At 54.8% G+C, this 14,710-nt stretch overlaps 1 protein-coding gene across 9 annotated transcripts in view; it reads right to left on the bottom strand.

The window, feature by feature from the left end:
* Positions 1 to 14,647, bottom strand: part of MYO9B (myosin IXB) — a 90,381-nt gene extending 75,734 nt beyond the window's left edge. For all 9 annotated transcript variants that reach the window (XM_057540115.1, XM_057540111.1, XM_057540108.1 and 6 more), the window contains exon 1: positions 14,509 to 14,647. The gene's annotated coding sequence lies outside the window, so the exon portion shown is untranslated. The remainder of the gene's footprint in view (positions 1 to 14,508) is intronic.
* Positions 14,648 to 14,710: the final 63 nt, after the last annotated feature.

Here is a 14,710-nt window from a genome sequence, read left to right on the forward strand (position 1 = left end):
TGGTTGCAAAACATTACAAATATGCTAAATACCATTGAATTGTTCACTTTAAGTGGTTAATTTAATGTTATACAAATTTCATCTCAATAAAATTTTCAAGAGTACATATTATATGATTCCACATACACGTGACCCTTGAACAACATGGGTTTGTACTCCGTGGGTTCACTTATATGCAGATTTTTTTCACTAAATATGTACTTTAGTAGTACATAATCTGTGGTTGGTTGAACCCCAGGATGGAGAGCCACAGATACGGAGAGCCAACTGTAAAGTTATACACGGATTTAATTCTAATTTTTTTTTTTTTTTTAAAGGATTTTCTTATTTATTTATTTATTTATTTATTTTTGGCTGTGTTGGGTCTTCGGTTCGTGCGAGGGCTTTCTCCAGTTGCGGCAAGCGGGGACCACTCTTCATCGCGGTGCGGGGACCGCTCTTCATCGCGGTGCGCGGGCCTTTCTCTATCGCGGCCCCTCCCGTCGCGGGGCACAGGCTCCAGACGCGCAGGCTCAGCAATTGTGGCTCACGGGCCCAGCCGCTCCGCGGCATGTGGGATCTTCCCAGACCAGGGCTCGAACCCGTGTCCCCTGCATTAGCAGGCAGATTCTCAACCACTGCGCCACCAGGGAAGCCCCTAATTTTTTTTAATAATTATTTATTTGGCTGAGACTGGTCTTAGTTGCAGCACACAGGATTTTTTTTTTTTTTTCCAATTGCGGCATGTGGGATCTTTTTTAGTTGCGGCATGCGGGCTCTTTCAATTGCACATGCGGGCTCTTAAGTGGCACGCAGGATCTAGTTCCCTGACCCGGGATTGATCCCGGGTCCCCTGCAATGGGAGCATGGAGTCTTAACCGCTGGACCACCAGGGAAGTCCTTATACATGGATTTTTGACTGCGTGTGTATATGAGGGTCAGCGTCCTTAACCCCTGTGTTGTTCAAGGGTCAACTGTACGTAAATTTCTAAAAAGTGTAAACTAATTAGAGACAGAAAACTGATTGTTGGCTGCTTGGAGGAGGGGGACAGGGCGGGAGGACAAAGGAGCCAGGGAGAATTTTTGGGTGATGGATGTGCTCACTATCTTGATCGTGGTCGTGGGCTCCTGGGTGCTTGCATGTGTCACAACTCATCCAATCACACACTTCAAATAAGTGCCATTTATAGTGTATCGATTATACCCAATAAAGCTGTTTAAAACAAAGCATGTGGATTATGAAAGGACCCAATTCCCCAGGAGTGCAACTTTTAAAAACCTCTTGCTTACTTTTCAAAATGCCCAATCCTCGAGCCCAGCCACCGAGTTCCTCAGATGCCACTGCAAGGAAATGGCTGGGAATCTCTGAACTTGTCTGTGTTCAGAGGTGCCAGGTGGTGCTGCCCACCTGACCGTCCCCTGGAAACTCTGAGAGCTAACTGCAGGATGTTCCTGGGCAGCCCCAGAAGGCTGTGGAGGGCGGGTAGTTTATGCGCTTCCAAGCCTGGTGAGAGAGGCAGGAGCCCAAACTGTAGATCTGCACCTTAATCACGGCCACATGAACGCACGTGTGTGCTTGTGAACATACATGTACGAATGTGAGCACACGTGCAGACATGGACATGCGTGGTTGAATACACACTCTCATACGACCGTGCTCACACACGCACGCACAGAAAAGTGGACACACATGCACAAACAGAATTTCATTTGAACACACCCACACTCACGTGCGTGCACACACAGACACACGCGTGCACACACACACACGTGCGCAGACCCAGGGCTTCAGGCAGAGCCTGAACCTCTGTGACACGCACTCGTGGAGACACGGCTCACGAGCGCCACAACTTCTGGGGGCACGTTCCAGCTCAAGGACCAGGGGCTTTGGATGGTCTCACGCCCAAGCTGCCTGGAAGCAGGCGGCAGAAAGGTCACATGGATGCGCCTGCTTTCTCCCCCCAGCGGACACCGAGCTGGGCTGAGCGAGGAGAAGCCATCAGGGCCCAACCACGTGATCTTGCCCGCGGGGCCTCTGTCACCTGCCCTGACAAGGGTCTGGTTGACGCTGGGACAGGCTGAAGGCTGTGTGGCCCGCTGAGCTCTGTGCTGTCCCACATCCTCCAGGGCTCGCTGATCATGAGGCACCCTCGGAGCCCACGGGGCACTTTTACAGCTCTGGGCCCCTTGGTGGGAGGAGCAGGGGACTCCATACTCTGAGACTGGGGGCCACGCGGGCAGTCACAGGTCCAGCCAATGCACACCCCAGCCCCAGGCCAGGAGGAAGTATTAATAGATAAGCCTTGCTCAAGGGGCCTGCTGACCGCTGGAGCTGCAGGGAACGGGCCGGCCAAAGAGAAGGGGTGGGGCAGGGTGGACACCAGCTGGGGGCCCTCACGGGAGTCCCCGCAGGGCCCACCTGACCCACCCTGCAGCAGCTGCCCCTCCAGCCATCATAGCCCACCCAGGCCCACCACATCTGCATCCTGGGAAACTCCACCCTGCACCTGCCTGTGGGGCCCTCCCCACGCCCAGCCAGCCTCACCTGGTCCTGCTCCCCAGGAAGCCTGCACTCTCCTCTCAGAGAGGCTCCCTTTTCCCCCTTCCTGGGGGAGGACCCTCCCACTGAAATAGCTCATGGCTCTGAAAACCGGAGACACTAGTAAATCCTTCTCCAGCCCAGGGTCGAGTTCCCTCCTGGCTTCCACGCAGCCTGGAGCTGGCCCTTCCTGCTCCCACCCGTCCCTCGGTCCGCTATGCCCCCGTGCAGTAGAAACCACTGCTCCCCTCTCCAAAGATGCCACCAAGCTCCTGCCAATCACGCCTTTCCTGGTCCTGCTCACTTGCTCTGCAGCCGTGGGGACCAGGTGTCACCTGGACCTCCCCCTGGAGCCCATCCACTCTGTTGCACTCCCCCATCAGGGGCTGAGCTCGCGCCCAGGGATGCCCACCCCACCTCCAGCCCCAAACACCCAGGGTGTTTGTTCCCTGCTCCTCCCACTGACCACATCCTGTCTGCTGTCCCCAGAACAGCCTTCTCTTCTCACCAGGAGGTCAGGAGGGCCCCTGAGGGACCGCTGTCTCCATCCTCTGGGCTACTGCAGGGCAGTGCCTGGAAGCATCGGTCTAGGTGTGGGTGTCCCAACACAGAGCCCCTCGGGGACCCCCTCTGGCCAGTTCTTAGCCCCTGGCCATCAAGGCCCATATAGCACAGCCCCCCTCTGGTAGATTGGCTGCTGCAGCGAGCAGTTCTTGGACATACTCTGGCCGTTCCCCACCCAGCCAGGCCCAGGCTTGCAGGCCCCCTCCAGTCACGGAGAAGCTGCCCAAAGCCCCCAACCCACAGGGGGAAGTCTGCTTCCCCCAGCCCGGGCTGCATCCCCGTGAGACACTGACCAGGCCATCACCACGGGCCTGGCACCCTGCCCTCCCCTTCCCTCCCCTGCATCTCAGATGGGGGCCGGCCCCACACTGCTGCCTCCTTCCAGTGCCATCCGTGTCCCCTGTCCTCGTCCTCAGGTTGGAATGCCCCTCGGACCCCTCCACCAGATCCCAGGCAGTTCTGTTCCCAATGCGGATGTACCCTCTTAGACCCAGAGACTCCTCATTCTACAGGTGGCACCACTTGAACCTAAACACTGGGCTGATCTGATCGGCTCTACATCCTCACTATGAAGGCCCCTGACCCCTTCTGCCAAAGTGACTTCCGGAGAGGCCCACCCAAGTGAGAGGTCTGCCCGGAGCAGCCTGAGAAGTGCTGCCTCAAAGCATCCTCACTGGCACCGACGATCAATATTTTTCTCAACCCATGGCCATCAGTGGGCACAAAAGAGCATTTTGTCACTTATAATCCTCTGTCAGGCTGGGTTTTTTGAGAATTCACTGTATTCAGCAACGATTTTTCTGTTTCTGGAAGCTGTTCATGTCAGTTGCCCTTTTTTCCCCACTGAACCATGCCTACCTAGCTCATTGATTTGGAGGCGCTCTTTGTATAGGAAGGGTATTAACTCTTTGCGACGTCTGCTGAATCTAATTCATACAGATTTACTTTTGCGTATGGTGTATTTTGATACAAATACTACATTTTCCAGGCAGTCAGATCTGTGGGTCATTTCTTTCAAGATGTCTATCACTCATTCCCCTCCCAGAGCTGATGAACATGGAACCATACTCTGTACTCCTCTCCCTCCCTGGACTTACTCTTTACATTTCAGTCTTTATCTATCTGGAAATTATACTGGAGGGTGTGAGAGTTTCCTAGGGCTGCTGTGACAGAGTACTATAAACCAGGTGGCTTAAAACAAGAGAAATGTACTGTCTTGCATTTCTGGATGAGTCCAAAATCAAGGTGTGGGCAGGGCTGGCTCCTTCTGGAGGCTCTGAGGGAGAAACCGTCCCATGACTCTCCTGGCTTCCGGTGACCCTTGGCTTGTAGGTGCATCACTCCGATTTCCTGGCCCAACATCACGTGGAAGCCTTCTCTGTCTCAGTGTCCTCCCCTCTTCTTATAAAGACACCAGGTATTGGATTCAGGATGAAGCCACCTTGAGACCTTTACATCCTCGGACACCTTATTTCTAATCAAGGTCACATTCTGAGGCTCCGGGTGGAATGAATTTTGGGGGACACCAGTCAACCCGGTCCAGTATGGGAAGTGCAAGGAGAATCCAGATGGTCTCCAAAGAGTGAAGCAATCGTTGTAATGCTTTTTCTTAAAGAACCTATCCCTCCCCAGACCAGGGAGGCTCCTTTGTTAAAGATCATACGTTAAGTTATGTTACACACGCGGGTCTGCCTCTGGGCTGTTGCTACCTGCGTGGTGCTACGGGATGTCCTTAAACAGTGCCATCTCTCTTGGAGGAGCTCAGCTGTTTTCTCTGGCTTCTAAGCACACCTTCCTCACGGAGTCTTAACAGAGCCTGAGACCTGGAAGCCAGTCATGTTGTGGCTTAAGGTCCTTTCCACAAGTGGATGTGAAACCTGCGCCCCAAGAATCCCCAGACTGTGTCTGGAATGAAAGGAAGCAGGTCTGGGGCTGAGGAACTGGGGGCCCTGGGTCCCCAGGGGGGATAGCTCGGCGAAGTGGCAATTGCATGCTGTGGCCATGTGTTGGGGGCAGCAGGTCCTGAAAACCCGTGTGTCTGTCTTTGAGCCAAACCGCCTCTTCAAATGCCCCGAAGTTAAAATGCCTGTTCTGCCTTCTGACTAATGCTCACAGAAGCACACGCAATGTGAACAGGAAGCAAAACCCATCCCTAAACTGATAGGATCCGTCTACCTGGAACTCATCGGAGAACTATGCCCTCATCACAAAATGGAAACCAAACTGGCAGACTACAAAATTCCTGGATGAAAGAGCCAAAAAGGTGGAAGGGAAATGCCCATCAAAGGATGAGTGGATATGGGACTTTCCTGCTGGTCCAGTGGTTAAGACTCCGAGCTCCCAATGCAGGGGGCCCGGGTTCGATCCCTGGTCAGGGAGCTAGATCCCACATGCATGCTGCAACTAAGAGTTCGCATGCTGCAACTAAGAGATCCCACATGCCGCAAAGAAGATTCTGCACATGGCAACAAAGATCCCGAGTGCCGCCACTAAGACCCGGAGCAGCCAAAAAAAAAAGGATGAGTGGATAAACAAAATATGGTCCACCGACCCAGTGGAATATTACTCAGCCATAAAATGGAATGAAGCGGTGACACACCCTACAATGTGGATGAACCTCCAAAACATCATGCTGAGTGAAAGAAGCCAGATACTAAGTATGATCCCATTGACGTGAAACGTCCAGAATACGCAAATCCACAGAGACAGAAGGGAGATTAGTGGTTGCCAGGGGCTGGGGGAGGGGCAATGCGAGAGACTGTTGATGGGGACAGGGTTTCCTTTTGGGGTGATGGGAATGTTCTGGAACTAGATAGAAGTGGTGGCTGCAGATCACTGTGAATCTAAATGTTACTAATGGCCAATCTTCTGCGCACGATAAAATGAATTCCCGCTGAAAAACCTGAACATTGAAAAATTAAAAAGGCTTTTGCAAACGCCATACTGGTGTCCTTTCAGCGCTTGGAGGGGATGTGAGCCTCAGTTCAGGGCCTTTCTCTCATGCTCTCAGAGAAAGGAGGCACAGGGAAGAGGGGGAGGCAACCAAAAATTCGGCCCTCGGGGTGAGTGGACAAATGTGAATGAACCGCTCTCAAGGCCCGGCCAAGGTCTCATGCGTGAAAAAGTGAGGTTCTGCTGAACAGCTCGGGGAATGACTTGGAATTGACTGGAAAATAAGGAGGACGGGGGCCTCCAAAAAGTGTAGCATAGCCGCTTCGTTTATATAAGGCCATAATTTGAAGCCACATGTTTATCGGATGAAATCATCCTCAAGTTAAAAGGAGAAGGCCGGCGTTACAGCAGAATCAGTTAGGAAACACCGTTTAGAAGTCAGCGCATTTCCACTTTTCCACACGTGTTTCCTTGAGCCTGTTGGGATTTTTTTAAGGAAACGATCACATGAAGTTATTCGAAAGATGGACATGCTGAGAAATAGCTACAAAAGAAGTATGTTTCTCAGTCTTGGCAGCTCAGAGCTGGAGAACAGCTTAGGGTTTAGGTTGGGTGAGGGGGGATGCGGCCACAGGCCACGGAACGTCCGGAGCCCCCAGAAGCTGGAAGGGGCAAGGAGGGGTCTCCCCCTGGAGTCTCTGGAGAGTCACAGCCCTGCTGATGCCTTGGTTTTGGACTTCTGGCCTCCAGAGCTGCAAGGGAATCAATTTCTATTGTTTAAGCCACTCAGTTTGTGGTACCAATTTACGGCAGCCCCAGGACACGAATCCAGGGGTCTGGTGCAGAAGATACTGGATGCTCTGACTGAGGCCATGGTCAGGAACGGCCACCACCTCTCCTTTGCCTTACTTAAATATCCCTGGAGAAGCCCATCCCAAACACCCTCTCATGACTGTCCCTTACTTCCCTAATTCGTCCCCCTAGGCTTTCCAGTCTGGCCCAACCGGTCTGAGTCCTAGAGAAAGCTCTTCCTCCAGGCAAGTGCTGGGGCAGCCTGGTCCATTCACCTGTCCCTGAGGCTGATCCCTCTCCTTGGGGTCTGCGGCTATGTCCCCAACGAGGCTGTCTTCTTTCAAAGTCTGTCCAGTCAACAAATGTTTCTCCACTGCCCACACCCCACCCCGGGCCAGGCCAGGCTGACAGCAAAATAGAGTAAGAATGTGGCAGTGTCTGGTCTTCAGGGAACTTGACAAATCAACCCACCAGAGAAGAGGCATTTCCAACAGCAATAGTGCTTTGGACAGGAAAAATGCAGTGTGTTCAAGCAGCAGCTCTCAACGGGGTGGGGATTGGGGGGGAGCAATTCTGTCCTACCCCATGGGACAGTTGGCAATGGCTGGAGACGTATTTGGTTGTCACCACGGGGAGGGGGAGGGGAGATACTTCTGGCATCTGGTGGGTGGAGGCCAGGGATGCCGCTCAACACCCTACAATGTGCAGGACAGGCCCCCACAGCAGAGAATGATCTGGCCCTGGACGTCAGCAGTGCCGTCATGGGGACAGAAACTGACCAGAGCAGGGCGGTCACTTTGGATTAACCAGGAGGCAGGGAGGCGCTCAGAGGAGATAGTTGCCGAGGCCTGCGCAGTGAGACAGGATGGACGGGCTGAGCTTGGCGATGGCGGCCCAGGCGAGGGCGGTGAGCGCCATGGGCAGGGGCAGCTGGGGCTGGCCTTAGAACAAGGGGACCAGTGTGGCCGGCAGGAGGGGGAAGGGCCGAGGTCAGGAAGGTCAGATCCCACAGGGCCTTGTGAACATGGGAAGGAGTCCGGATTTTCATGCAAGCCTGATGGGGAACCCTGGCTAGCTGGAGACAGGGAGGACCGAGACATGAGTGACATCAGGAAGGGATCAGCCAAGCCTAGTGTGGCAGGCAGACTGGGGTGGGGGGCAGGTATTCAGCGGCTCCTGCAGGTGTGGGTTGTGGGGACTGATGGTGGTTCGGGTCAGGCCCATGGGACACAGGTGGGTTCCGGTTACAAGGGGAAGGCAGAGCCGCAAGGCCCTGTGGGGGGCTGGGCTCCGGGTCCTTCCCTGTTGACCGGTAGGCTCATAAAGACATGGAAAGTAGCCTGGGAAGTGGGTCTGGGCGGGCAGAGGAGAACCCTTTGGGACCCTCCTCTCCAATGACATGGTCCACCTGTCATCATGCCCTGGTGGAAAGCCACCTTGAGAAACTTATACGGGCAGAGCTGCGGTGACAACACACAAAAGCCCTGCCTGAGACCAGATTGAGCAGCTCCCGGAGAACAAGGGAACCCCGCTTGGCTTTTAAAGGCAGTTCAGATCCCCGGGTAGGGCTCTGGAGGCTGCCGTGCCAGCCCGGTCACCGGGGGCTGGGTGTGACTCTTCTCCTAGGGGACACCTGGCAATGTCTGGAGACAGTTTTGGTTGTGACAACTTGGGGGGCGGGTGCTACTGGCATCTGGTGGGTGGAGGCCAGGGACGCTGCTCAACACCCTACAATGCACAGGACGGTCCCCACCACAGAGCATGATCCAGCCCCAGACGTCACCAATGCCAAGGCTGAGAAAGCATGCTTTAAATAAATAAGAAAAATGTTTGCACACTTCAGGGTCTCCCCAGGGCCTCACAGGCACACAAGATGTTAGCATGATTCCAAGCCCATGTTCACCCGACTACACAATATTTAGAAGGAGGGATCAAGAGAGGGAGCTGGCTTTGTGGGGTGACTGCCCCAGCTGTTGGGGCCTAGGGCCACCTGCCCCCGTTCAGGTCACTTTCTCCACTCCAGATACCCTGTTCCTTAGCTTCCCCACCTTCATCCTCTCCTCTCCCTGCTAAACCAGGGGGCAGACTTCCTCGAGACCACCAGGAGGAAAGGGACCAGCCCCTTGAGGGTCTATGGGCCAGCCTACGCTCTTACACTTTCTTTGTGTCACGCGTTCTGATAAACAGCATCTCCGCGTGACAGCCAAGGACTCTGGTGATCTTCCCAAGCAGTGGCCTGGGACCCTGGCATGCTTGCCAGGAAATGAAAGCCCCAGGTGCGTACCCAGGATCTGAGAAGCAAAATCTCAAAGTCTCCTCTGGGCTCACCAGGTTCCGTCCACCCTCGAATGGGATGGACAGGCTCTGAGAGATGAGTAGGAAGATAGTGGCAAAGCCCCAGGCGGTCCTGATGCTGACACTGTCCTGCTTTTGTTTGCGAGGAAGCAGCAGCAGTAACAGCGGCCTTGGAGGCAGATGACCACGCCAGGGCCCTTGGGCCTTCCTCTTCCTCCATCAGCCAGCTCAAGCCAGGCCCAGGCTCCCGTTCCAAGCTCGCTGGTGCCGGGTACTTCACGGCCCTCACCGGGCTGGTAAACTGACTTCCGTGGACATGACTGCTGGCCGGACATCTGTGCTCTGAGCAGAGAGATGAGGGCTATTCCCGCTCCCTCAGTATCTCTGAGAGCCAAATCTGCACCTGGCTTGTTAACGCTTTTTGCGGAATGACTTTCAGATTTTCCAGAAACTTCTTTTGTCTCAACACCTGTGACAGCAGCCGGTCCCAAAGTCACTTTGTTCCATGAATGGGTTGTTTTTGGACTCCCCTCTTGACCCTGGCAATACTGAGGACAGGGACCCCCGTACACCCCAATTATGAACCTTGGCCGGCCCCTGGGCGGGCACACACTGTCTCCCAGGCCTGGCTCTAAACACACCCCTTGTAAAGTCCCACGAGGTCTGCTCCCCCCGAGTCCTGTTCTTGCCTCTCTACTGTCACCCCAAGTATAAGGACCTGTGCAAGATCTGGAAAATTCCCTAACAGGGCACTTCCAAAGTTGACATGGCCAACCTGCCTAGCTACCCTAAAATGTTTATTTAAATAAATGAGACAAAACTAAATGAGCTTATTCTCTATAAGTACCATTATTTATTGAAAATTCCCTCACTAAATAAAAATGAAATCTGTCTCTTACCCAGTGTTACAGCCTGAATTGTGTGCCTGCCCCCTACGTCCCCAATTCATTATGTTGAAGTCCTACTTCCCAGGACCTGAGAATGTGACTGTATTTGGAGACAGGGCCTTTAAAGAGGTGATTTGGTTAAAAGGAGGTCATTAGGGTGGGCCCTGATCCAAAGGGACAATCAGGACACGGACTCACACAGAAGTAAGGTGAAGACTCACATAGAGGTGAAGACTCAGAGAGAAGATAGCTGTCGACAAGCCAAGGAGGGAGGCCTGAATGCATCCTTCCCTCGTGGCCTTTGGAAGGAACCAACCCTGCCCACATCCTGATTTGGACTTCTGGCCCCCAGATCCATGAGACAATACATTTCTGTTGCTTAAGCCACCTAGCCTGTGGTACTTTGCTACGGCAGCCCCAGGAAACTTGCACACGCGGTAGTGACAGTCATGAAATGCTTGGAGCTGGCTCCCCTCTCGCACACACAACCCTAAGAAACGGGGCAGAGCTGGGATGTAAACGAATGAGTCAGCCCAGGACAGCTTATTCATTGCTCCGACTAAGCCACAGGCCGAACCCTTGAATCACTACTTTATTTATCATCGGGGCTCGGGCTCAGAGTCTCAACGAGGAAATGAGTAGAACCCAAACTCATCGGCTTAGTTTCTGAGACATGCCTAATCTCCAAGGCCCTTTCTGGGCCAACGTGAAAAAAAGTAAAGAGGTGAAGTGATGGGCTCTGCACCTCGGCCGGCAGTGCGCTGGCTCGTCGGGGGCCCGGCGGTGCTCAGACAGAGCCCTTTGTTCTGTCCCTCCGTCTCCGGGACGAGGGCAGAGAGAAGGGCCTGTCTTGCTCGGCGGGGAGGCCGAGCAGGGGCTGCCTGGCACAGTTTGTTGGGGATGCTGGGTGCACAAAGGGCTGGTGGATGGGGACTGGGGGGAGGGCAGCATCCAGAAGGGGTCAGACGGCCCCAGAATGTGCGGTTTCCTCCCCTGGAGTTAAAGCAGCAATGTCATGGTCGGGGAACAAGCAGAGGAGGACACATGAAGAGCAAAGCTTAGTCTGTGCTTGAGGACGGACTGGTGTCTGGAGCCAAGAGGGCAAATGGGAGAAGATAACATGGCTTCAAGAGCCACAAGTGATCTGGGGCTACCTCCAAAGTAGCTCTTTGAGAGGAGAATCTGATACCTCTAATCTCGGAAGAAAAGCAACAATTTGTTCCGAGACGAGGACAGTTCCTGCAGAAATCCAGGTTAGTGGGAAGACAAAGAAGAGACAGACAATGGCATCTGCTGTGCCAGCGAGTGATGACGGCCCCAGCTCACCTCCTCTTCCTCCTCTGCTGAACATTCTCGGGGCACGTTCTCTAACTCCCCCTCAGTCCATTCCCAGTGGTGTCTCCTTTTTATCAGGACTCCAGATTTAAGAACCAAGCGGATGGCAGAATTCAATTGCTGGCTTCTTTTCCCCACGCCTGCCCTTGGCAGCAATTTGCTGGGAGCCCACCAAACACCAAAGACCCACTGAGGCAATGGTGGGCCTGGAGCGGGAACCCGATTTTACTGCAGAGCAGTGCTCCTGTCCCCCAGGGGACACACAGCCATGTCTGGGGACATTTTTGGTTGTCACAACTTGGGGTGGGTGTGTAGTATTGGCATCTCGTGTGTGAAGGCCAGGGATGCTGCTCGACATCCTATAATGCACGGGGTGGCCCCCACAGCAAAGAATGACCCGGCCCCCGATGTCAATGGTGCTGCAGTTGAGAAACTGCTGTAGCAATTTGGTCTTCGCCAAAGTGAGGTTACTAATGATCCTTCGTACTTCTAGAAAGCACAGGGAGCCATCTCTGAAGTCGTCACCTGCCTGAGCCTAGTTTCTATATCGAGAAAATAGGAACTGCAATCCCCTTGCTGCTGGTTGGCAGAATAAGAGTTGGGTATAAAAGCGCCTATCACAGAAGATGCTCAATAAAGAGCTGCACATGGATGTGCTTATGGTGGTTCCCTCTTCCCCACTTGGTTTAACACCTCTGTATCCTTCAAGGCTTGGCTTAGGGCCAGCCACCTCTCCTGAGGAAACTTGCTGGAATCCCCCATGCCCTGAAACTTGTGCTGGTCGTTCCTGATTCTGTCCCCACAACTTCTTGTGCCACCTGTGTTGCTGCACTGACCAACTACTCTGAACTCCATTATTCCTGGTGGGGAGGGCAGCCCACTAGAATGTCCCTCCCCCGGGGCACAAGGGCTCATCTCTGCCCCTGGGACCCAGCCCACAGCACTTTGCGTGATCAGCCCTTGCTTCACTGAACTCTGGGTCCACCCAAGACACACAACTTCAGGGACACAAGGAAAGGGAAGCGGCAAGTTAACAAGCCTCTGTTGGGGATAGAAGATGGATCCTACAGTGAAACAGAATGGGGAGATTCCCAAGTCCCCACCTGCTTCACCAAGTCACAGGCCTGGACCTGAGAGAGGGTCTCACCCAGGGATTTCCAGCCAGAAGGATGCAGCTGAAACCCTGGGAACAGGTATGATGTGCAAAAAGCACATTTGGCACTGCAATTTCCCACGTGAAAGATAAGGAAGCAGTAAGATAATCATATTCGGATATAAACTGTAGGATGGAAAGCCCAACAAAAGTGGGATCACCGCGGTGGGGATTCACCTGTTGGGGGCTCCATAAAACTAGACAGGGCTGTGTGCTGGAGACACCAAGGTTGGGTTTCAAAGTTGCAGAACGCTGATTAGGCCAATCCATTCATTTTGCAAGTAAAGAAACAGACAAAGAGACTTGACGGAGGTTAGGACCCCCAACACAAGACCCTCCATGACAGCCTGCCTGGCCACGCTCCCGGAGGAAGGAGACAACAGCAGGGCTGTGGAACCAGAAGATTCTGGTCCAGTTCATGGGGGTGGGGAGAGGGGGAGTGGGAGTGTCCCAGCCAGGGCAGGCCCATACTCAGAACCATGCACGAGGCATGACTGTGGGCTCTAATCATGTGTTCTGGGGCAAGCGAGGCTGAGGGTCTCGCTTACGGAAGCTTCCATAAGGGCCAGAACATTCTAGAAGTGAACGGGGTGGTTATCTTTCTGTGGCCCTCTTTACATTCAAGCTATCCAGACTCGTGTCCTGAACGCACTATAAACCCAGGCTCCCTGGCCCTTCTAGCAGGTCCCAGACAAGGATCCCCAGGGTCGGGAAAGAAGAGAAATTAATGCTGATCAAAACTGTTTAGAGCAAGGCCCTCCCCAGAGCCAGGCCCATCAGACAACGTTCCAGCTGCCCATGTCACCTCCCACTGCTCCTGGATGCCTTAAGCGTTTGGAGACTCCAAGACCAGAACATACCTCAGGAAGGTAGGAGCTGGGACCCTCCAACTGTAAGGCACAATGTGCCCACCAGCTCCCACCTCAGACAAAGAGGTGTGGGAGAGGCTTTCCCTTAAAGACTCCTGGCCTACAAGGCGCCTGCCTGCGGCTACCGTGCCTCTCCCAGGCTGAGCTCACAGCCACCGGGGGACAGATTTCCTGTATGTCGTTTTACCCATTTAAGTCCAAGGATGCAACTCGGAGGAGGTGGTGACAGCCTAGCACATGCGGGTGTGTGCGCACCCCCCGCCCGAAACCCAGTTCCGGCCCCACAGCTGGGGTGGGGGGGGGCCCAAGAGCTCCTTCCTTGCTCCCTAGAACCCCCAGGCTCTAGCCAGTCCGCTCTTAGGAGGACAGTGTTGGGTTTTCAAGTCCTGAATACTGCCCAGAAGGCGCTGAAACTAGCCTGGGTCACCCAGCAGTTGGGGGTGAAGTCAGGGATAAGATGAATCAAGAGGGTAAGACGGGCCCCCAAATCTCCATGGTCTGCACCCCAGTGTCTGAACGGGGCCATTCTAGTCCTTTCCTTTCCTCCCCTCCTCCCCAGGCTCTCCCTGGACCAGACCTCACTTCTTGCCATGGCTTCTACCCCCCTTCTGCCTCCCCTCCCATCCCCCATTTCCCCTCTTACCAATTCGGCCGGCCACCGCACCAGTGGGTTTAGAGCCCCTCACATTTACTGAGCACCCACTGAGTCCCAGGCGCTGCCCTCCCTCAGGCACCATTCCTCTACCTCTTCACCGTAGGCAGACGCCCCCAGGCCGTCCTGCACCGTTCCCCCCCAATCGCACCCCGGCTGTTCCCCCACCGGCCTTGCTCCTCTCAACCCCCAGCCTGGGCCTCTCAACCCCGCCTCCTTGCTTCTCCCCCTCCCAGCCCCGTTTCCTGCGACCCCCCAACTACCACTTAAGCCACGTCCTCTTCAGAGAAGCTGCTCAAAGCCACAAGATCTGCCTCCACACTCGCCCAAAAACTCCCTCACCAGGCCCATCACATCAACTTTCTCCTTCATCGTCCCGTTCCCACTCCGTCTCCTGCAAACTCTCCACGACCCCCCAAGCTCGTTCCCGCCTCCTCGACCCCTGCTTTCGCGCCCCTCGCAACTAACCCTTAACCCCGTCCCTCTACAAGGCAGCCCGCCGCTGCGAGCTTCGAGATCAAACACTCGACCCGCGGCCGCCCGGCACTCACCTGGGCCTTGGCCGTCGCGCGCCGCCGGTCCCGGCCCGGGTCCCCGCCCGGCAGCCAGCCCGCTGCTCTTCGGGCGCTCCGCCCCACCGCGCCCGCCGCTCCCGCCGCTCCCCCGCGCGCTCCCGCTTCCGGGTTCCGGAGGGGCGGGCCCGGGGGGGCGTGACGCCAGGGCGCCAAGGGGGCGGAGAAACACGAATCCCCG

The sequence above is a fragment of the Balaenoptera acutorostrata genome, chromosome 2 (assembly GCF_949987535.1).
Source record: "Balaenoptera acutorostrata chromosome 2, mBalAcu1.1, whole genome shotgun sequence".
Classification (NCBI taxonomy): domain Eukaryota; kingdom Metazoa; phylum Chordata; class Mammalia; order Artiodactyla; family Balaenopteridae; genus Balaenoptera; species Balaenoptera acutorostrata.